This window comes from Azolla caroliniana, unplaced genomic scaffold (assembly GCF_043228905.1).
Source record: "Azolla caroliniana isolate FFs.n. ecotype wild unplaced genomic scaffold, voAzoCaro1.0.p SCAF_22, whole genome shotgun sequence".
NCBI classification, from domain to species: domain Eukaryota; kingdom Viridiplantae; phylum Streptophyta; class Polypodiopsida; order Salviniales; family Salviniaceae; genus Azolla; species Azolla caroliniana.
Genome location: NW_028230457.1, coordinates 11,110,555 through 11,134,548, shown reverse-complemented (window position 1 = coordinate 11,134,548; position 23,994 = coordinate 11,110,555). Strand labels below are relative to the sequence as shown.

At 42.3% G+C, this 23,994-nt stretch overlaps 6 non-coding genes across 6 annotated transcripts; all 6 read left to right on the top strand.

Annotated features, from left to right (window-relative positions):
- The first annotated feature begins 7,842 nt into the window (after positions 1-7,842).
- TRNAQ-CUG (transfer RNA glutamine (anticodon CUG)) lies at positions 7,843-7,914 on the top strand. The gene has a single exon. It is a non-coding gene; the product is annotated as a tRNA-Gln (tRNA).
- A 5,630-nt stretch (positions 7,915-13,544) lies between these two features.
- TRNAQ-UUG (transfer RNA glutamine (anticodon UUG)) lies at positions 13,545-13,616 on the top strand. The gene has a single exon. It is a non-coding gene; the product is annotated as a tRNA-Gln (tRNA).
- A 431-nt stretch (positions 13,617-14,047) lies between these two features.
- Positions 14,048-14,119, top strand: TRNAQ-CUG (transfer RNA glutamine (anticodon CUG)). The gene has a single exon. It is a non-coding gene; the product is annotated as a tRNA-Gln (tRNA).
- Positions 14,120-15,124: 1,005 nt separating this feature from the next.
- Positions 15,125-15,196, top strand: TRNAQ-UUG (transfer RNA glutamine (anticodon UUG)). Its single transcript has one exon. It is a non-coding gene; the product is annotated as a tRNA-Gln (tRNA).
- A 431-nt stretch (positions 15,197-15,627) lies between these two features.
- TRNAQ-CUG (transfer RNA glutamine (anticodon CUG)) lies at positions 15,628-15,699 on the top strand. Its single transcript has one exon. It is a non-coding gene; the product is annotated as a tRNA-Gln (tRNA).
- A 6,774-nt stretch (positions 15,700-22,473) lies between these two features.
- Positions 22,474-22,545, top strand: TRNAQ-UUG (transfer RNA glutamine (anticodon UUG)). Its single transcript has one exon. It is a non-coding gene; the product is annotated as a tRNA-Gln (tRNA).
- The last annotated feature ends 1,449 nt before the right edge of the window (positions 22,546-23,994 follow it).

Here is a 23,994-nt window from a genome sequence, read left to right as displayed (position 1 = left end):
ATATGTCCCCGATTGCTCCTATCGCCTTCAAATCGTCCAGAATTGTCACGACACCCATACGGCGGGACATTTCGGTAGTACTAAGACGTTGGAGTTAGTGCAACAATCTTTTTGGTGGCCCCACATGCGCCGTTTTGTCGACGACTACATTCGGACCTGTGATGCTTGCTGCCGAGCAAAGATGCCATGACACCATCCATATGGCTTGTTGGAACCCTTACCGATTCCAAGTAAGCCGTGGCAGTCTATTTGTCTTGATTTTATCACAGATCTGCCGGTTTCGAAGGGGTTCAATGCTATCTTTACCGTCGTCGATCGATATACGAAGATGGCACATTTTGTGCCGTGTACTAAGGCCATCACTAGCGAGGAAACCGCCGCCCTTGTCATGCGTGAGGTATTTCGACATCATGGCCTCCCAGACAGTATCATCAGTGACCGAGGACCGCAATTTGTCTCCAAATTATGGCAGCATCTCTTCAAGATGCTCAAGGTCTCTTGCAACCTCTCCTCCGGCTACCATCCTCAGATCGATGGGCAGGCGGAACGAACAAACCAAATGTTGGAGTAATGTGTCCGATGTTTCCTGAGTTATCAACAGGACGATTGGGCCGAGATTCTCCACTTTGTGGAGTTTGCGTATAATAATGTTGTTTACTCCTCGATTCGAGTCTCCCCATTCTACGCTTATACCGGTTCTCATCTTCGCTGGTCAGTGATCGACACCCCGGAGCTACCTACCAATCCTCGTGCCGGGGATCATTTGGAGAGACTACGCAAGATCCAGCCAGATCTCTCGACTCATCTTCGTCATGCTCAACAGACATAGAAGACTTACGCGGATCGTCATCGGCTTCCCTCATCTTTTGCCATCGGAGATTGAGTATGGCTCTTATGTCGTCATATCAAGACTACTCGACCGTGCGACAAGTTGGATTATCGACGACTCGGTCCTTTCCGTATTACGGGTAAGGTTAATGATGTCACATTCCGCCTTGATCTCCCTCCGCAGCTTCAGATACATCCGGTTTTCCATTGTTCTCTTCTTGAACCTTATAAAGCAAACACCATTCCCGATCGTGTAACACCACCGCCGCCCCCACTGGAGTTGGACGCCGACCTGGAGTATGAAGTTGCTGCCATCCTTGATTCCAAACTTGTTCACAACAAACTTTATTATTTGGTCAATTGGCTTGGTTATAGTCCGAGCGAACGTACGTGGGAACCCGTCGAGCATGTTGCCAATGCTCAGGATCTTCTTGCTGATTTCCACCGAAAGTATCCGGATAAACCCGGTTCGCAATCAGCGCCGACTCGTTCCACTCGTCTTCTTTAAGGGGGAGATAGTGCTCAGGATCTTCTTGCTGATTTCCACCGAAAGTATCCGGATAAACCCGGTTCGCAATCAGCGCCGACTCGTTCCACTCGTCTTCTTTAAGGGAGAGATAGTGTCATGATATGGCAAGACTCGAACCCATGACCTTATGCTACATGGGTCGAGCTCTTACCATTAGACTATGAATTGTAATACTTAGGATATTATTTTCATTTATGCTTTATCATAGAAAATTGATGTATATTCCAGATCTCTCTGGAACATTCTAGAAGCTTCAGGATTATTCCTGAGAACACTATAAAAGAGGGCACTAGGCATTATGTTGAACCAAATTGGTTCAACTCCAGTCTTAAGCCTCTTAGCCATTTTGTACTTATCTTTCACATAATATATTGGTTGTTATCATCATCTCTCTCTCTCTCATCCTCGCTATCTCTCTTTTCTCTTCTCTCTTTCTCTCTCTCTCGGGAGTCTTACGCAGTCCTGTCCTCTTAGTACTAATAATATTGCTCTTCTTTAGTACTAATTCCATCTTTGCTTTAGTACTATTCCTAACAACTACGGACCACGAGTCCTTGAAATATTTTTGTGACCAACAAGACCTCAAAGGTCGTAAGGCACGATGGGCTGATCTCATCCAGGACTTTGATTTTTCCATACAATATCGTAAAGGTTCCATGAACACTGTCGTTGATGCACTAAGTCGCATCCGTGAAGTTAACACGCTTAGCTTCACTGAAATATCATCAGATCTTTATGATCACCTTCGAGGAAAGTATCCTGATGACAATTATTTTGCAAAATACTGGGCAAGAGTTGAGTCTAGAACAGACACCACCACATCTTCGAAGGAATACTTCCACATTGGTAACGGTCTGCTCTACCGTAATGGGAAGGTTTGTGTTCTAGATTTACTTGAGGTCAAAAAGAGAATTCTTTTTTAATGCCATGATGCACCCTCAGCAGGGCACCCTGGAATACAACGTACACTCGTTCCATCTCCACTCAATTTTATTGGCCTAAGATGCGTCTTGACATACATAGCTATGTGACTAAATGTCACCAATGTCAGGTTAACAAAGACGAGTGACTTAAAGCCGCAAGACTTTTACATCCCTTGGACATTCCCAATAATAAGTGGGAAAGTATATCCATGGATTTTATTGTTAGCCTTCCTCGCACCCAAAAAGGCCATGATGCCATCTGGGTTGTGGTTGATTGACTAACTAAAATGGCCAGATTTATTGCTACTAAAATCATGGTAACAGCTCCATGCTCGTAACACCCTTGATGCAGGACCTTCAAATTTTATTGATCGCAATTCTAACACGATCAATGTCTCCAAAGGTTTCTTGAAATTCTTTAATAAAACCTTCAAAGTCGTGAAGGAGAGGAGATTTCTTTTCTAGCAGTGGTGCAAACCATGCTAATGTCGTTCCTGTTAAGAGGGTTCCTACTAGTCCAACTCAAGTTGTATCGGTTGGATATCTATTAGGATGCATATGAATTACTAGACACACCTAGTTTAGAAATCCTCGAATGTGTGATCGATTACCATTGAACTTCTCGGGCAAACAAATCTTTGGTTCTTTAGGAGAGCTTTGTTGCATCGAAGCTTGTTGATGAAGAGACCACAATGTTGTTTCGAGTTGCAATACACGTGTTGATAACTCGTCATATTGTTGCGCCTTTTCTATGCTTACTCAAGTTGTAAATCTCCAAGCAATCATTGATTCTCTTGCTCTAGAGCCAGAAACTTATTTGTGAGATGCTCAAGCTTAGAGACGACTCGGGCATACTCTTGCTTGCTAACGGACTCCATGACGACTCAGACATACTCTTGCTTGATAGGATTCTCAAGGAAAAGAAGGAAAGAAGAGAGAGAGAGAGAGAGAGTTGGCGAGAAAGAGGGAGAGAAAGAGAGAGGATATTCTGGTTCAAATTGTCAAGGCCCTAGCTTGACAAAAGAAGATTGAACAAGAGAGGAAAAGAAAGAGACAACAATGACTATATTTTATTATAATAGGAAAATATACAAGAGCAAGAACTAGAATATTTGCCAAAGATTGACGTTGAACCAGAATGGTCCTAACAATACAATACGTCCTATTTATATAGGAGTAGTATGTGCCCCTTGGGTATTTGTAGGGTCATGATACCCTTTGGGATGTTGTAGGGTCATGGCACCCTTTGGGATATTGAAGGGTCATGGCACCCTTTGGATATTTATAGGGTTACATTATCAATATTATAATAAAGTAAATTATAATATCTTTATGTATAACCTAATAGCTAGAGTTGAGTACTTTTCCTTAGGAGGTCATGAGTTCGAGTCACCCTAAACCTCATGGGTTTTCATCTACTCATGACAAATTGTCTATCTAGAGTCACTCATCTAGATAAACATGTATTGGATATAATAAGTTCCATCGATATTTGAACTCAAGGTTTGAGATTCAAAATCTAATAATCTAACCATTAAACTATAGAACTATGTGTTGTTGGGGTGGGGGGTGAAGCCATCCCAAGGGGGTTATGATAGAGAGAGCGAAGGAGAGTGAAAATACGAAATGACACAAAAATGAGGGGAAAAAGCTATCTCTACTATGTGCCCCACCAAGCTAGTTTTTATAGTACATAATGTAACAGTTAATAATATGACTGTTAAATTCTTGTCACATGCACATAATTGTGCATGTGCTCACACATACTCATCCTCGCACACTCATATACATTAAACACCTTAGACCATACATAGTACACCTTGACCCTCCCATACACCTATACGGATAACACCTTGCACGCCTATGGGACACTGCATTGCAGAGGACAGTAGTATGCTGACATCTGCGCCAGCATGCATATCAACCCAAGAGGCGGTGGCAGAAACATTAGTTGAATGCTATAGCCATCGATTCCTTCATCAGGCCTGGCCTCTTTGTCACTTTCTTGATTTTTCATCTTCCCTGTTAGGCACGGTTTCTTGTTCAAGATTATCTGTGAGATTCTTGAAGGAGCACACTTTGACCTTGCAAGCGATGCAACCAGTAGCAAGAAAGATCTTGTTTCATCAAAATCAATGGTAGAAATAACATCTGATGCCAAAGAATATGGCTCGACACGCAGAGAAATTATGACACGAAAAGACCGTTTCCTGGACAACTATAAGGGAGACATGTAGGGAAGTCATATCCAGTAGTATTCTCTTCTTTCTTAGAAGAAGAAACTCTAATTCTATGCAGTTCGGAAGGCTGCAGTTCGGAAGATGATGGTGAGCAGGATCTATGCAGAGAAACTGTTTGACCTTCCTCCTAATAATCATTGTCATCATCCTCTTCTTCGCCTTCATCTTTTGGAAATAGACATAAACAGACACACGCACAACACAAACACAAATGCAAATACAAGAATGAGAGAGATGGGCATAGAGATGAACTCTGTGGTGTCTAGGGTTTTAGGTAGAGAGAGTGAGGAGAGAAATCACCATTGCCTTCGCAGATTGGCTCTCACATAGAAGAGTCCATGGACCAACCACTCTCCCTAGACAGAAACAGAGAGAGAGAGAGAGAGAGAGAGAGAGAGAGAGAGAGAGAGAGAGAGAGAGAGAGAGATTAGTGATGGAGAGGGAAGAGTGAGGGATAGACTTCCTCTCAAGGGATGTCGACCGTTCAAGCGTGCCAAAAGTGTTGTTAGGGTTCACCTAGAATGGCTTCACCCCCCCTCCCATGGGGGTTATGATAGAGAGAGCAAAGTAGAGTGAAAATACGAAATGACACAAAAATGAGGGGAAAAAGCTATCTCTACTATGTGCCCCACCAGGCTAGTTTTTATAGTACATAATGTAATGGTTAATAATATGACCGTTATAAAAAGAGGACCATTACATTCTTGTCACATGCACATAATTGGGCATGTGCTCACACATACTCATCCTCACACACTCATATACATTAAACACCTTAGACCATACACATTACACCTTGACCCTCCCATACACCTATACGGATAACACTATGGGTTACATTTGGATTTCCAATCTTACTATTGGATTAAAATTCAATGTCCTAAATGTTGTAGAATGGCTCATCAAATTAAATGTACTCATTTCCAACTTAAGCTATTTTTCAATATCCAAACCACTAGACTTTAAAACCATGCCTCAGATCTCAACTTAAGTAACCGGCACGCAACATTCCGGTCATGAAGATCACGGCACCATTAAGGACACCAAGCTCAATCAACCTTAGGAAAAGGGGGATAGAACAAACCAAATGTATCCAAATGGGCACCCTAGTGTGAAAGAGATATATTAAGTGTAAAAGACACATTTTGATGACTTTTGAAGGGCTCCTTCATTCTTGAGAGTTCTCATCGGATTAGTGCATTATGCCTTTCTCTATCTCTTTAACCCTTATCAAGGGAAACGAAGATCAGGGTTAAAGACTAATAGAGCTAAACCCAAATCTTCTTCTTTTGTATGGTGCTAAATCTCTTTGTATCAAGAAGAGTGTTGATTAATACAATACTTTCCATGTGTTTACCTTGTCTATCACTGTGTGTGTGTGTGTGTGTGTGTGAGAGAGAGAGAGAGAGAGAGAGAGAGAGAGAGAGAGAGAGAGAGAATAAAGTGAGAGAGAACGACAACGATATAAAATGCTAATCTTGAGTGAAGTTGGTTGGTAGCTGATAGGTACTTGATAACCACACACGTCTGGTTTGCCCAGACGGAATATGACAGTTTGGAGTGAAGGCCAAGGACTTTGACTGGAGGTATAAATCCATTGATGTATAGATACAGTCCTTGAGGTACACAGAAGCAACATAATTATAGAATGACTCACCCAATTAAATGTATTGGAGATCAAAGGTTCTATTGAGATTTGATGTTGAGCTTTTGGATTCAGAGTCCAATGTCCTAACTACTAAACTATAGAGCCATCTTATTTTCTAGATAAACATTACCTAATTTTTTCATATCCAGATTTGAACTCAAGCTTTTGGATTATGTTGAGAGTCCAACACAACTTCCCATAGAGATAGGTTTCACACTAGCTCATGGACACACCAAGCTAGTTTTGTAAATAGTTGAAAGGGCACTTGCCCTAGCCTAGTTGGTATTTAAACCAACCCTTTGTAACTTAGTAGTTTGTTGGAAGTAATATACAGTTTCTTGTTCGATCTCTCTCTCTCTCTCTCTCTCTCTCTCTCTCAGCGTGTCTTATGTACACACACACACACACACACACACACATCGTCATCTTCCGCTACACTAAATCTCTGTCAATTCTTTACATGGTATCAGAGCATGTGGTTATCTGATCAAACTCGCTCAACTATATTGTGATCACAACACTAACAATCATCAGAACCGGTTCGAGCAACAGAGAAGAAATCGAAGTCATGAACACTCAAATGGGAAGTGTTCTTCCTACAGAGAAGCTAGAACGAACAAACTTCGCATCTTGGGAGTACCAAATGCATCAATACCTTGTTGGACAAGGCTATTGGAGCTATATTGAAGGTGCCCACGAAACGCAACCCAACCCAACACACGCCGACTGCCCAACTTGGGAGCAGGCCGCGAGCCCTGTGTTGTATTGCCTTGCATCGTGCGTTCATGATCATATGCTCGGCTACATTCGAGAGTCGAAAACACTGAAAGAGGCATGGGGCAATCTTAAGAAGATTTTCAAGGATAGGGTTGAGGAAATAGAGGCCGACACAACCAAGAGCAACCCCGTGAAAACAACTTCTACTATCGATAAGACGCGTCAAAAACGCAAGGCGGAGCGTCTGGAAGAAGGGGGAGCCATCCTGTCAGACCAAGAAATCGTAAATGCTTGATCGAATGCGGGTACTGGGGAAAACTTGGCCACTAAGAAGAGGAGTGCCGAAAGAAGAAGCGAGACTACTCTTCGACTAGTCGACCGCTCATGAATTACGCATCGAATTCCCGTTACAATCATCGTAGCGGAATTTTCACGATGAGCCACAAAGCGAACTCAATGGTGACACAAGGTGAAACAAGCACCACACCCTCAGATAATGTATGGTTCGTTGACTCGGGAGGATCCAATCATATTACATCTCATGAAGATTGGTTCCGAGAATTACGAAAGACCAAACGGCCCAGATATCTCGAAATAGGCGATCACAAGACTCATTCAATATGGTATATAAGGAATGTCCAACAACGAAAAACAAACCTACCTCAAAAACTTCATGCATGTCCCAAACATCATGAAAAACCTCGTCTCGGTCGGCCAGATTGTCAAACAAGACATGCAAAACAAGACGTAATGCATGACTTCGAAGTCCAAGCCCAGATGCAAGGAATGGCTCTAAAGTTTAGTGGTTAGTACATGGAACTCCAAAAACCAACTAGCTAATATTAGAAAACAAGATGTAACACATGGTTCTATAGTCAAGTAGTTAGCTTTGGACTTATAATTTAAAAGCTCGATAGCATAAAATTATCTAATATTTTTATACTTAAAAAATAACATGGTTCTATAGTCTAGTGGTTAGGACATTGGACTCTGAATCCAAAAGCTCGAGTTCAAATCTCGATAGAACCTTTGATCTCCAATACGTTTAATTAGGCAAGTCATTCTATAATTATGCCGCTTTCGTGTACCTCACGAAATGTGTCTATTCATCGATGGAGTTATACCTCCTGTCGATGTCATTAGCCTTGACTCCAAACTATCATATTCCCTCTTGGTGGCTAACCAGGCGTGAGTGGTTGTCAAGTACCTATGAGCTACCAACCAACTTCACTCAAGATTAGCACTTAATCTCTCTCACTTTATTCTCTCTCTCTCTCTCTCTCTTTCAATCACACACACACAATGATAGACAAGGTAAACACATGGAAAGTATTGTATTAATCAACACTCTTCTTGATACAAAGAGGTTTAGGACCATACAAAAGAAGAATATTTGGGTTTAGCTCTATTAGTCTTTAACCGTAATCTTCACTCGCTCTGATAAGGGTTAAGGAGATAGACAAGTGTTGGCAGACAGGTCCCTCCGGATGGGAAGGGAGAAGAACAGTGCCGACGAACAAACTCGGCCGAGGCCGATAGGCCGAGGCCGAAACGGTATGAACCGGATGGGGAGAACCCGACTGCGGAGAGTCGGATGGTGTAGGCCCAACTGCGGAGAACCGGATGAGGAGTACCCGACTGCGGAGAGCCGGATGGAGCCCATCAAGGCTACATTTGTAAATAGCCGAAAAGTCTTACTAGTATAAGTATGACTTAGGGCAAACTTTTAGTGTGGTATAGTAGTCATTCTTTCTTGTTGGTGCAAGAAGAAATCAGAGCGTGTAACTGTACAGAGAGAGAGAGAGAGAGAGAGAGAGAGAGAGAGAGAGACGAGGTCGTTGCCTCTGTTGTAACCGCCGCCTGTGGCGAAGATCTGAGAGCACGAGGTCGTTGCCTCAGTGGTCTCACTGTTGTATATTTCTACATAGTGACAGTTTGCAGCTTGTGGGCTGCCGTGGTTTTTTCCCCTATTTTGGGGTTTTCCACGTAAACCTCCTGTGTACCATTTCTCCTCTTTGTGTCGCGTTAAAGTACCTGTTTTTCTGTGTATAAAAGAATCTCGGTTGTGGCCGAGCGTCGGACATAAGGAACGTCGTGTTCCCAATAAGTGGTATCAAAGCAAAATCGACACAGAAAATGGACGAATCGTTTGGCGGCATGTTCAAGCTCACCAGCTCCAACTATTCAGTGTGGAAGTCGAAGATGAGGGACATGCTCGTGGTTAAAGACCTCTGGCTGCCGGTTCAGTTCGGGGACAAGAGACCGGACAAAATCGACGCCGCGATATGGGAGGTGATGCACATGAAGACAACGGCGTATATACGGTGCTTCATCGACATGAGCCTGTACAACAACTTCAATGAAGAGAGTAAGGCTCATGAGCTCTGGGAGAAGATCGGCATAATGTTCCAGAACAAAAATGCTGTCAATCAGGTGTCGGTATTCCGGAAGCTAGTAAGACTCCGGTACCAAGATGGCTCCAGCATGGCGGAGCATATAAATGCCTTCCAGGGGCTGATTCACCAGGCAACGTCATTGGAAGTACCTCTTGCCGATGAGGTACTAGCGCTACTCCTGCTCGGTTCCCTCCCGGACAGCTGGGAGACGTTGGTTGTCACTTTGGGCAACGCCGGGCCGGAAGGAAAACGGTTATCCCTAGCAAGAGTAAAGTCGAGCTTGCTAGATGAGGAGGCTCGTCGGAAAGACAAAGATACGAGCTCCGACTCCAAAGCGCTCCTTACCGAATCGGAACGCGGAAGGCATAGAAACCGTAGTCCCCAGAACCGGGAGAAGTCGGGGACACGGTCAAAGTCAAGGGGGAGGCCTACTTGCTTCTATTGCGGCAAGCCGGGACACTTCCAAAAGAACTGTCGGCATTTCCGTAAAGACAAGGAAACCGACGGTACCGATTCGAAGCAAACCCCGAACCGGAACGGTACAGACCGGAATGGTAAAGACCGGAGGGGGCCGGACCGGAAGGGAACGACGGCAATTGCGGCAAGTGAAGAGGAGTTGATGCTCATCACCGAGGAGAGTGAGATAAACCACGCCGGCGACGAGATGACCTGGGTGGTAGACTCCAGAGCGTCGTTCCACCTTACCCCGGACCGGAAATGCTTCTCATCCTACTCAGCCGGTGATCACGGCTGGGTCCGGATGGGGAATGAAGGAACATGCCGAATTGTCGGCATAGGAGACGTGTGGCTGACAACACCAACCGGATGTAAGTTGCTGTTGAAAGATGCCCGACACGTTCCGGAAGTTCGTCTGAACCTGATATCAGCCGGTCGGCTAGATGATGAAGGCTACACGTGTAGCATCCGGAACGGTGTCATGAAGTTCAGCAAAGGGAGCCTGATTGTGGCTCGGGCCCGGAAGGTAAACACACTGTACCTGATGAATGCCCGGTTATGTCCGGAAGAAGTGAACGTGGCTTCCGACACTTCCGGTGAGCTGTGGCACAAGAGGCTATGTCACATGAGTGAGAAGGGGATGAAGAGGCTTGCAGACGACAACCTCATTCCAGTGAAGAACGTGCATTTAGAGAAGTGCACTGATTGTCTGGCCGGTAAGCAGAACCGGACCTCCTTCCGACCAAGGCCACCGATGAGACGTAATGCACCACTGGAGTTGGTGCATACGGATGTTTGTCAAGTAGACACGAAGTCACATGCCGGAGCGCAGTACTTCGTGACGTTCATAGATGACCACAGCCGGAAGCTGTGGGCCACACCGCTGAAGACGAAGGATCAGGTGTTATCCGTCTTTAAAGAGCTCCACGCGAGAGTGGAAAGAGAAACCGGCCGGAAGCTGAAGGCGGTTCGAGTAGATAACGGAGGAGAGTACCGGGGGCAGTTCGAGGAGTACTGCCGCTCGAAGGGAATCCGGCTCGAATTTACCGTGCCGAAGACGCCGGAACTAAACGGACTGGCCGAGAGGATGAACCGGACCATAATGGAGAGGGTCCGGAGTATGCTAGCGCATGCAAAACTACCCAAGACGTTTTGGGCTGAGGCACTGTCGACGGCGACATATGTGATAAACAGATCACCCTCAGTACCCTTGGACGGAGACACGCCACAGAGAGTATGGACCGGTAAGGAACTGTCCTACCGGCATCTAAGGGTGTTCGGGTGTCTCGCGTATGTGCATGTAGCAAAGGACCGAAGAGGAAAGCTAGATCCAAAGACCAGGCCATGCATATTCCTCGGTTACGGTGACGATGAGTTCGGCTACCGAGTGTGGGACCCGGTCGACAAGAAGGTATTCCGGAGTCGAGATATTATCTTCTTGGAGAACAAGACGCTCGCCGACTGGGAGTCGGAGAAGAAGATAATGAACTCCGAGTCGACCGGTAAGGATAGACTCTACAGTGAGCAGACCCAACCGGCAAGAGACCGGTTAGCACTCGAGGAACCAGCCGGTTACGGTGAGGATACCGAACCGGCAGAAGAAGAAGTAGAGGAAGCTGAGACCGGAACCGGCCAACACCCCGAATCGGATTCGGATGAAGAGGAAATGGAGGAACCGATTACCGAAGCCCGAAGACGTAGATATCCTCTCAGAGAGAAAAGGGCGCCCCGGAGATTTCCGGATGCAGAGCATGTCCTGCTGACCGATGAGGGGGAGCCGGAAAGCTTCGAAGAAGCGAAGGTTGACACCCACAGCCGAAAATGGTTAAGTGCCATGCAGGATGAGATGGATTCCCTGCATGAGAACCATACGTACGAATTGGTGGAGCTGCCGAAAGGAAAGCGGGCACTTCGAAACAAGTGGGTGTTCAAGTTGAAACCGGGAGATGCCGGCAACCCCCCGAGATACAAAGCCAGGATCGTGGTGAAGGGGTTCCAGCAGAAGAAGGGCGTGGACTTCGACGAAATATTTGCCCCGGTAGTAAAGATGACCTCCATCCGGACGGTGCTGAGTATAGCAGCAAGCATGGATCTCGAGGTAGAGCAGCTGGACGTGAAGACGACATTCCTCCACGGCGACCTCGAAGAGGAGATCTACATGCAGCAACCGGAAGGATTTGTGGAGAAAGGGAAGGAGCACCTGGTATGCAGGTTGAAGAAGAGCTTGTACGGACTGAAGCAGGCTCCCCGACAATGGTATCGGAAGTTCGACTCCTTCATGACCGATCAAGGGTACCACAAGACGCAGGCCGACCACTGTGTGTTTGTGAAGAAGTTCGAAGGAGGGAACTTCCTGATACTCCTCCTGTACGTGGATGACATGTTGATCGTCGGACGAGACAAAGGCAAAATACGGATGCTGAAGAAGGCTCTCAACCGGACCTTCTCAATGAAAGACTTGGGTCCGGCAAGACAGATGTTGGGGATGCACATCATTCGGGACCGGTCAGTGAAGCAATTATGGCTGTCACAGGAGAAGTATGTGACAAAGGTGCTTCACCGGTTCAACATGTCAGATGCAAAACCGGTCGGATCGACACTCCCGGCAAACTGCAAGTTGTCCGGCAAGCAAAGCCCGAAGACAAAAGGAGAAAAGGCAGATATGATAAAGATTCCATATGCCTCTGCCGTCGGGAGCTTGATGTACGCAATGGTTTGTACCCGACCGGACATTGGATACGCAGTCGGAGTGGTGAGCCGGTTCATGAGTAATCCCGGCAAGGAGCATTGGAACGCGGTCAAATGGATACTCCGGTAGCCGAAAAGTCTTACTAGTATAAGTATGACTTAGGGCAAACTTTTAGTGTGGTATAGTAGTCATTCTTTCTTGTTGGTGCAAGAAGAAATCAGAGCGTGTAACTGTACAGAGAGAGAGAGAGAGAGAGAGAGAGAGACGAGGTCGTTGACTCTGTTGTAACCGCCGCCTGTGGCGAAGATCTGAGAGCACGAGGTCGTTGACTCAGTGGTCTCACTGTTGTATATTTCTACATAGTGACAGTTTGCAGCTTGTGGGCTGCCGTGGTTTTTTCCCCTATTTTGGGGTTTTCCACGTAAACCTCCTGTGTACCATTTCTCCTCTTTGTGTCGCGTTAAAGTACCTGTTTTTCTGTGTATAAAAGAATCTCGGTTGTGGCCGAGCGTCGGACATAAGGAACGTCGTGTTCCCAACAACAAGTGCTTAACGTACTAATCCGAAGACAACTCTCAAGAATGAAGGAGCCGCTCAAAAGTCCCCAAAATGTGTCTTTTACACTAAGTACCTCTCTTCCACACTAGGGTGCCCTTTGGGATACATTTGGTTTGTTCTATCCCCCTTCTCCTAAGGTTCATTGAGCTTGGTGCCCTTGTTGGTGTTGTGATGTTTGCCACTGGAGTGCCGACTGTCGGATACTTAAGTTGAGATCCGAGGCATGGTTCTAAAGTCTAGTGGTTTGGACATTTAAAAATAGCTTAAGTTGGAAGTGAGTACATTTAATTTGATGAGCTATTCTAGAACATTTAGGACATTGGAATTTTAATCCAATAATAAGATTGGAAATCCAGATGCAAGCCATGTTTCTATAGTTTAGTGGTTAAAGGTTATTAGACTTTAAATCGATAGAACGTATTATCTCCAACACATGTTTAACTAGATGAGTGACTCTAGATAGACGATTGGGCATGAATGTATGTGTTGTTAGGATGTTTGGGACATTTTCAATTCAATAGATATAGGTTGACTTTGAAGTTTTTGGCAATATAAACCATGGTTCTATAGTCTAGTGGTTAGGACATTGGACTTTGAATCCAAGAGCTCGAGTTCAAATCTCGATAGAACCTATGATCTTCAAGACACATTTAATTGGATGAGTCATTCAAGATACTAGACAATTTAGCATGAATGTATGGTTTATTGTGAGAATGTTTAGGACATTTTCAATCCAAATATCGTGAGTTGGAAGTCCAAGCCGGGATGCAAGGAATGGTTGTAAATATTGGTGGTGGTTAGGACATGGAACTCCAAAAACCAACTAGCTAATGTTGCAAAACAAGACGTAATGCATGACGTTGAAGTCGAAGCCCAGAATCAAGGCGTGGTTCTAAAGTTTGGTGGTTAGGACATGGAACTCCAAAACCCAACTAGCTAATGTTGGAAAACAAGACGTAATGCATGGTTCTATAGTCTAGTAGTTAGCTTTGGACTTATAATTTAAAAGCTCTAGCTCGAATCTCGGTAGGAAATTAGCCAATATTTATTTGGAAAATAAGATGGTTCTATAGTCTAGTGGTTAGGACATTGGACTCTGAATCCAAAAGCTCGAGTTCAAATCTCGATAGAACCTTTGATCTCCAATACGTTTAATTAGGAGAGTCATTCTATAATTATGCCGCTTTCGTGTACCTCACGGAATGTGTCTATACATCGATGGAGTTATACCTCCTGTCGATGTCATTAGCCTTGACTCCAAACTATCATATTCTCTCTTGGTGGCTAACCAGGCGTGAGTGGTTGTCAAGTACCTATGAGCTACCAACCAACTTCACTCAAGATTAGCACTTAATCTCTCTCACTTTATTCTCTCTCTCTCTCTGTCTTTCAATCACACACACACAATGATAGACAAGGTAAACACATGGAAAGTATTGTATTAATCAACACTCTTCTTGATACAAAGAGGTTTAGGACCATACAAAAGAAGAAGATTTGGGTTTAGCTCTATTAGTCTTTAACCGTAATCTTCACTCGCTCTGATAAGGGTTAAGGAGATAGACAAGTGCTTAACGTACTAATCCGAAGACAACTCTCAAGAATGAAGGAGCCGCTCAAAAGTCGCCAAAATGTGTCTTTTACACTAAGTACCTCTCTTCCATACTAGGGTGCCCGTTGGGATACATTTGGTTTGTTCTATCCCACTTCTCCTAAGGTTCATTGAGCTTGGTGCCCTTGTCGGGGTTGTGATGTTTGCCACTGGAGTGCCGACTGTCGGATACTTAAGTTGAGATCCGAGGCATGGTTCTAAAGTCTAGTGGTTTGGACATTTAAAAATAGCTTAAGTTGGAAGTGAGTACATTTAATTTGATGAGCTATTCTAGAACATTTAGGACATTGGAATTTTAATCCAATAATAAGATTGGAAATCCAGATGCAAGCCATGTTTCTATAGTTTAGTGGTTAAAGGTTATTAGACTTTAAATCGATAGAACGTATTATCTCCAACACATGTTTAACTAGATGAGTGACTCTAGATAGACGATTGGGCATGAATGTATGTGTTGTTAGGATGTTTGGGACATTTTCAATTCAATAGATATAGGTTGACTTTGAAGTTTTTGGCAATATAAACCATGGTTCTATAGTCTAGTGGTTAGGACATTGGACTTTGAATCCAAGAGCTCGAGTTCAAATCTCGATAGAACCTATGATCTTCAAGACACATTTAATTGGATGAGTCATTCAAGATACTAGACAATGTAGCATGAATGTATGGTTTATTGTGAGAATGTTTAGGACATTTTCAATCCAAATATCGTGAGTTGGAAGTCCAAGCCGGGATGCAAGGAATGGTTGTAAATATTGGTGGTGGTTAGGACATGGAACTCCAAAAACCAACTAGCTAATGTTGCAAAACAAGACGTAATGCATGACGTTGAAGTCGAAGCCCAGAATCAAGGCGTGGTTCTAAAGTTTGGTGGTTAGGACATGGAACTCCAAAACCCAACTAGCTAATGTTGGAAAACAAGACGTAATGCATGGTTCTATAGTCTAGTAGTTAGCTTTGGACTTATAATTTAAAAGCTCTAGCTCGAATCTCGGTAGGAAATTAGCCAATATTTATTTGGAAAATAAGATGGTTCTATAGTCTAGTGGTTAGGACATTGGACTCTGAATCCAAAAGCTCGAGTTCAAATCTCGATAGAACCTTTGATCTCCAATACGTTTAATTAGGAGAGTCATGCTATAATTATGCCGCTTTCGTGTACCTCACGGAATGTGTCTATACATTGATGGAGTTATACCTACTGTCGATGTCATTAGCCTTGACTCCAAACTATCATATTCTCTCTTGGTGGCTAACCAGGCGTGAGTGGTTGTCAAGCACCTATGAGCTACCAACCAACTTCACTCAAGATTAGCACTTAATCTCTCTCACTTTACTGTCTCTTTCTCTCTCTCTCTCTCTCTCTCTCTCTCTCTCTCTCTCTCTTCGTAAATAATGGTTTTCATTACGAAAGAAAGAACACCACCATGACTAACTTACAACAAATTATAGAACCCCTTTTATCTAGGGATCTAAAAAAAACTACGACACCAAACTCAATGCCACCCTACACACCAATTCAAATGGCGAATATGATGATATGTGACCTTGCAGAGTTCTCTCTCTTCCTGGTTGTGATTTTGTGACTTCTCTTGCATTGTCAATTGCCACAAAAGAAGTGCTTTTAACTTTAGAACATATTTTCTCACCCCAACTTGCAAATAAAAAATGAAGGCATTCCGCATATTCCAATTGAACCATAGCCCCCAATACCTCAAGAACTCAAAAATAATTTGAAAATGAGGTATCAGTACATTGTTTTGCATATGTGCAAAAACCCAATTGAAGGAAGATAGACTTACTCCTGTTAGAGACATCCACACTAAACTGATACACCTCAAAACCATCCTTGCCATCGGGTATGAAATAAATCGATGCCTACTATGTTCCAATTCCACCGAACAAAAGAAACACAATCCTTTAGTAATGTTTCTTCTTTTTAATGCATCCCCTAATGGTATATCTCCAACCATAACTCTCCAAATAAATACCTTGGCTCGTAGCATCAATCGAGAACACCAACCTGCCTTGATCACATGAAACCATCAAGTAATGGGCTTATGAAAACCCCATATCTTTATAACCCTTTCTTCCAACCACTTATGTTTGTCAATCAACTTGTGATAAGCAACATTCGTTGAGATCATAGTCAATATCTTATTTCCAACAAACTTCCAATCAAGCTCTTGAGATCGCCCATCTAAATAAGGAATTGGCTCATGCGAAGATAGTATTTGTTGCAACTTATCCCAAATAAAGTTATAACCTTTTGGAATACGAAATGTTGATCTTATTGTTCGAAAAGCCATTAATCTTCTTTGTGAAACCAACATAGCATCATTAACTATTACCAAACCCAATCTAGCCATCCGATTAAATTGAAGGTTAAGAATTTGTTTACCTTCCCACCTCAACAACCTTGATGTTGCCAAAACCTCCATTTGTAGTGAATTGGCACATCCCCTTTCTTGTGGGGAATGCCATTTCACAAAATCCAACATACTTTGCCAAGATGTCAACAAATGATTAACTATCATAGACCCTGTACATTTGACATCCCTGTCAGAATTAATTACATTCCACCAATTCCCTTCAACCTTCATGTTTCTAAGCTTTATTCCGTTCTTCTCTATAAAGTATGCCACAATTTCTGTCCAAGGTTGTACACCTTCAAACATGAATCGAATGAAAGTAAATCGACGAGCCACCATATGCTCATATAGATTCAATATTGATGCCCCACCAAGACGCTTCGAAGTACAAACATGATCCCATGCCAACCATGATAAGGCACTTTTCCCTTTTCTTTTCCATAACAACATTCGCATCGAGCGTGACAACATTTCAAGAGCTTTCTTTGACCATGGGAGCAAAGAAAGATAATAAGATACCATAGAGACCATAATTGATTGGACCACCTTAAGTCGTACATGAAAAGGCCAAAATTGAGACCTCCAATACATAAACTTATCCTCCAACCTTTTGGATACCCACTCAATAAGTTTCACATGAGAAACTTCCACCCCAATTGGATATCCAAGATGACGACAAATCATACCATGATGTACTATCCTTCCTGACCACCCCAACCCTAACACATCTTGTTCTGTACATGAAATGAGGACAGATTTATGTATATTAATTCTCAACCCCGAAGCATTTGAAAACAATTCCCACACATCTCTTGTCTTACTAATATTTTCCCGATTAGGTGCCAAAAACATAATATGGTCATTTGCGAGAGCTTGAACAATACATGGCTTCCCTGATGGCAACCTTAGTCCAAGCAATTCTTCCCCCATAGCCATATTGTGTAACTTAACAAGAATAGGATGTGTCACAATAGTGAATAGTAAAGGACTTACCGGGCATCCTTGTCTAACTGACCTCCAAATAGAAATCGTTTGGGTTACTCCTCCATTAAACATCACATGTGAAACCGAACCCTCCCCTAATGTGTATATCAACTTAGACATACGATCACCAAAACCCAGATGAGACATCAATTGATTTATAAATGACCAATCCACATTATCATAGGCTTTCTCGATATCCAATTGTAGCAACACTAATTCTTGTTTAGACTCCTTTGCATAGTCAATTGCCATTTGAACATTTAAAATATTATATAAAATGTCTCTTTTTGCTAAAAACCCATATTGAGCATTATGAATAATAGAAGGTAAAACCTTATGCAACCTATTGGCCATCACTTTTGCAAAAATCTTGTACATTCCCCCCATCAATGAAATAGGCCTCCATTGAGCAAAGGAAGATGGAGAAGGCACCTTCGGCAAAAGCTTGATCAAACCAATCTTCCAAGAATGAGGCATTTCCCCTCATGTCCACACATTCTGAAATAAAATCGTAAAAGGCCCCTTTAACTTAATGACATATTTCTTAAAGAGTTCATGTGTTAATCCATCCCACCCAGGACTCTTATCATTAGCAAGATGTGACAAGACATGTTCCACCTCATCCTCTGAAATATTAGCACCTAATGATTGTGCCACATCATGCGATACATGATTTTTCACTCCATTAAAAAATACATCTCTATCCTTTTTAACATTATCATCGATACCATTTTCCTCTAACCTTACCACATTATGTCGTGCATGTGATTTATGAAGGTCATGGAAAAACTTATGTGTTTGACAATTAGTGTCATCCACTTCTTGTCTTAGACGATGTAGTCTAGGCATGGAAGACCTCATGATCCAAAAATGATGAATTAAAAATCAACGGTGGTTTTCCTAAAAACTCATGAAAACCTCTAATTGAGTGGTGATTGAACTCAAAAATTAAAGGGAAATGATCTGATATAATTGACCCATAAGACACTAAAATATCCAAAATCTCTGGTAAAAAACCTTCGATATGCATTACATACATTCAATCCAACCTACTCCAAGTATGCTTATATTCAACCGATTGAAAGGTATAACCAGGTTCATCTCCCTTGATCCATTTCCACACATCCCTTAACATGACTTCAGTCTCAAAATCTCCCCATTCTTGAGCCTCTGGTCCATCCATAATAGAGTGGATAGATGTTGATTGATCTGTCTCACAACAAACATTAAAACCTCCCATCAATAAACCCGGTCTACCATTATCAAGCACTGAGTTTAGAGATCTCCATAACAACCTTCGTTCTTGTGAAACATTTGATGCATACACACCAACTAACCAAAGAGCTTGCCCTTGATAACATATCTCTACCACAATAAATCTTCCAAATTCATCTGAAATAATTACTTTTGGGTGAAATTTATCTCTTATAAACATGACAATCCCAGAATAATCCCCATGAACCTTGCCAACATAACATAATGTATAACCCTTAGAATAACTAATTAAACCAACATTATGATGATCTTTATGCTCTATTGCACATAAAACATCCCATTGCTCACTTAACACAATCCTCCAAACCTCATGCATTCTAAATCTAGAACACAATCCCCTCACATTCCATGTGGTGATCTTCATACTTTATTTTTTCCTTTTATTCGAGAAATATCCTTCTCCTTCACTGCTAATGTTTCTGCCATATCCTGAAATAAATCCCCTAAGATTGCATATGAATTACTATGGGAATGCAAAACTCCAGACCCCGATGGCTCCTCATGTGAACGAGGCACCGATTTCCGTTTATTCCAAGGAACATACAAATTACCTTTATTATCAAAAGATAATTTCTTTGGATAGTCCTCTTGATGAGCCCATGGTTTATTCCACATGGGATGTGTCGGTGTGACCTTCTCCATAGATACATTATGCCCAACATTTTTATTAGACTTCTTCATCTTTCCAGAAACTATTGACCATTGTCCTTCATCCTCTAGAGTCTTTCCATCCTTCTCATTCACAATTAATGGTTCCTTTGTTTGCTCTGAAATTGTCAAATCTTGAATCTGATCATGAGTTGTAGGCTCTTCATGTACCACTTCCACTACATTATTTCTTTTTTGAGGACATTCAGCCATAAAATGCCCCAACACACCACAGTGGAAACAATGTCCTGCAAATGTACCCCATTCAAGCCGAAAATACATAGGCGGCATACCAGAACATGCAATCTGTAAACAACTTGGCCTCTTTATAGTAGTATTCCAAATAATACACATCCGATATCGATTTTGAGCATTAGCACTGGAGGCACCAAGATCTTTCCCAACTTTTCCATTGTTGACCGTAATATTGGCCAAACCACTGAATATGTGCACTCTACCTCAACCCATACGGGACACTCTCGCTTTAATATATCTTGGTATTCCACTAGTGGTCTCCACGGAACAATATGAACCAAACTTTTCTCATAAAAAACTAGCAATTTATTGAGTAATTTCTCTTTATACTCTTGTGATACCAAAACAACCTCATAAAATCCACGAGGACCAACATAAACATCCTAAACACAATCAACTTGTAAAATCCCACGTAACCATTGTTTGACCCTCCAAAGGAAAGGTATCTTTCCCGTGAAAAACAATATGACCCCTTTATCACAAAAATTAGCAAATGAGCCCAAAAACTCCTTATTGTCTATTTCTACCTTAGCCACTTCATCGTCAACAAACTCCTCAGCAACTTTCACATTCTCCCTTATACAATCTTCCATTAATATATTTGTCATGCATCTTAAATGTTCCCAATGACTATCATCTTTCTCAATATCATCTTGTCGCATTGCATCAACATAAGACATGTCATTACTATTATCTCCAATACATCATTTTCTTTTACCATCCCCTCTTGGGCTTGATACTGACTCAACCATGCACACATCCTTTGAAGAATTTGGAGACTCATACATATTCATGAAAACACTACCATCCATATGACAAGAAATAGGAGAGAGCTCACTTACAAGTAATTGTGTTGGAGAAGGAATCAAACCAAGCGATCATGAGATGCATGCAATCGAATGGAATTTGTACTCGTAACGTTCTACCAAGACCTCCAAATGGTACTTGCAGATACTCTTTAGAAAGCTCTATGTGCAAGCTTCGAGACGAGCTAAAGAACAAAAGAAACGGACACCGTAGCAAGAAGATACATCAAAATTAGTGTTTGTCCTTCTCCAACATCTCCGAACTTTGCGTTTTCTCTCTCTCTCCACTCTCTCTCCCTCTCTATCTCTTTCATACACACACACACACACAATGATAGACAAGGTAAACACATGGAAAGTATTGTATTAATCAACACTCTTCTTGATACAAAGAGGTTTAGCACCATACAAAAGAAGAAGATTTGGGTTTACCTCTATTAGTCTTTAACCCTAATCTTCACTTGCTCTGATAAGGGATAAGGAGATAGACAAGTGCTTAACGTACTAATCCGAAGACAACTTTCAAGAATGAATGAGTCGTTCAAAAGTCACCAAAATGTGTCTTTTACACTAAGTACCTTTTAAGGATTAGGTAATTAATTAAGGAATAATTATTGCCTAATTTTGTGATTACGTAGCGGAAGATTAAGTGATATGTGCGTGTATGTGTGCGTGAGAGGAAGAGAGAGAGAAGTACACTTATGAACACAAAAACAAGATGGGGGTTGATAAAGTATATTAAAAGGTAAATATCATCAACTATCATCAAATACAAAAATACCTTCAATGAGGTATATATAGGTTTCATGTGCAAGGGTGCACATGTGCTAGGAGAATATAGGTACAACGTGTAAGTCCTATATTAAATGAGCATGGAGTGGTGGATCTACAATGTATCCCACTCGAGTACAAAATCCTATTTAAGGCTTTATGGTCACCACACTAACTAGATTCTATCTAGGTAACTACTAAGTTACATGTGTTGACTAACTAACTAAACTAAGTTGAGCTTGATCTCTCAACAGTACCTCTCTTCCACACTAGGGTGCCCGTTGGGATACATTTGGTTTGTTCTAGATCCCCCTTCTCCTAAGGTTCATTGAGCTTGGTGCCCTTGTTGGTGTTGTGATCTTTGCGACTAGAGTGCCGACTACCGGATACTTAAGTTGAGATCCAAGGCATGGCTCTAAAGTCTAGTAGTTTGGACATTGAAAAATAACTTAAGTTGGAAATGAGTACATTTAATTTGATGAGCCATTCTAGAACATTTAGGAGATTGGAATTTCAATCCAATAATAAGATTGGAAATGCAGATGCAAGCCATGTTTCTATAGTTTAGTGGTTAGGTTATTAGACTTTAAATCTTAGACCTTGAGTTCAAATATCAATAGAACTTATTATCTCCAATACATGTTTAACTAGATGAGTGACTCTAGATAGACGATTGGGCATGAATGTATGTGTTTTTAGGATGTTTGGGACATTTTCAATTCAATAGATATAGCTTGACTTTGAAGTCTTTCACAATATAAACCATGGTTCTATAGTCTAGTGGTTAGGACATTGGACTTTGAATCCAAGAGCTCGAGTTCAAATCTCGATAGAACCTATGAGCTTCAAGACACATTTTATTGGATGAGCCAGATTCGAGCGGGAACCAGAAGCCTAGTAGTAGCCTAGACTACTAGGTAATCATTGTCTCGTAGTTAGTGTCAGTCGCACGTGTGAGCATTGAAGTACCTGTCAGTACTTCTGTCAGTCCTTTATGGACTTGTATAAATAGTGTTGTTTAGCACGTTGTATGCATAGAGTTTTAGAGTTAATTTTTTAATATACTTTTATGTTCTGCTCTCTCTGTCTCCTCTATGTTTTAAGCTTTTCCATTAAACCTTCATCTCATTTTCTGTTGCTATTCGGATGAGCAAGTTTTGTCTGATGCTTCCGCACATTAACATTCACAAAACCCTTTTACGACAATTCATGCTTTGTATCTAGGTGGATTTCGGCCATCTCCTGGTTTCAACTTGTATACCCAGTTATTTTGAAGTGCATTCTTCCCCTTTGGCAACATGGTCAGTTCGTATGTGTGGTTCTCAAGCAAAGGAATCCATCTCCTCTTGCATGGCACGTAACCACTCTCGGTTGTGGGTATCTTTCTTAGCTTCTTCATTGCTTTCCGGATCCCCCTCATCGGTTAGCAGTACGCGTTCTTCATCCAGAAATCTTCGGGGGGCTCTTCGCTCTCTAAGGGGGTATCTTCGACCTGCATTCGATACGGTTAGTTCATCTTCAACCTCTTCGTCCGAGTTAATTTTGGTTCCTCGTTTGGACGACTCCCCTTGATCATCAATCGTTTCTCAATTTTGCCGAGTATCAGATGGATTGACTCGTACGGATTCGATTTCGATCGAATCGTCATCTACATGATCCAGCCGAGCATCTACTCGGCTCGATTCGTTGGTTGGAGAATTTTTCTCGTTCTCCTAATCAATCATTGTCTTCTCTTCCATGAAGAGAATGTCTCGGCTCCTAATCACCTTCTTGTCGGCTAGGTCCCATAGCCAATAGTTGAACTCATCGTCGCCGTAACCGAGAAATATGCACGACCGAGATTTCAGGTCTAATTTCCCCCTCTGGTCCTTTGCCACATGCACAAAGGCAAGACAACCGAACACCCTCAAATGTTGGTATGACACGTCTTTGCTGCTCCACACCCGTTGTGGAATATCACCGTCCAAGGGTACTGAGGGTGATTGGTTTATCACATATGTTGTTGTCATTAGCCCAGAACATTTTTGATAATTTCGCATGTGCAAGCATGCTTTGGACACTCTCCATTATGGTCCGATTCATTCTCTCAGCCAGACCATTCAACTCTGGCATTTTTTGCAAGGTATACTCAAGCCGGATTCCTTCTTTTCAGCAATGTTCTTCGAACGGTCTGCAGTACTCTCCGCCATTGTCCGTTCGAACTGCCTTAAATTTATGATTGGTTTCTCTCTCGGTCCTCGCTTGGAACTCTTTAAAGAAGGATAATACTTGATCCTTCTTCTTCAGC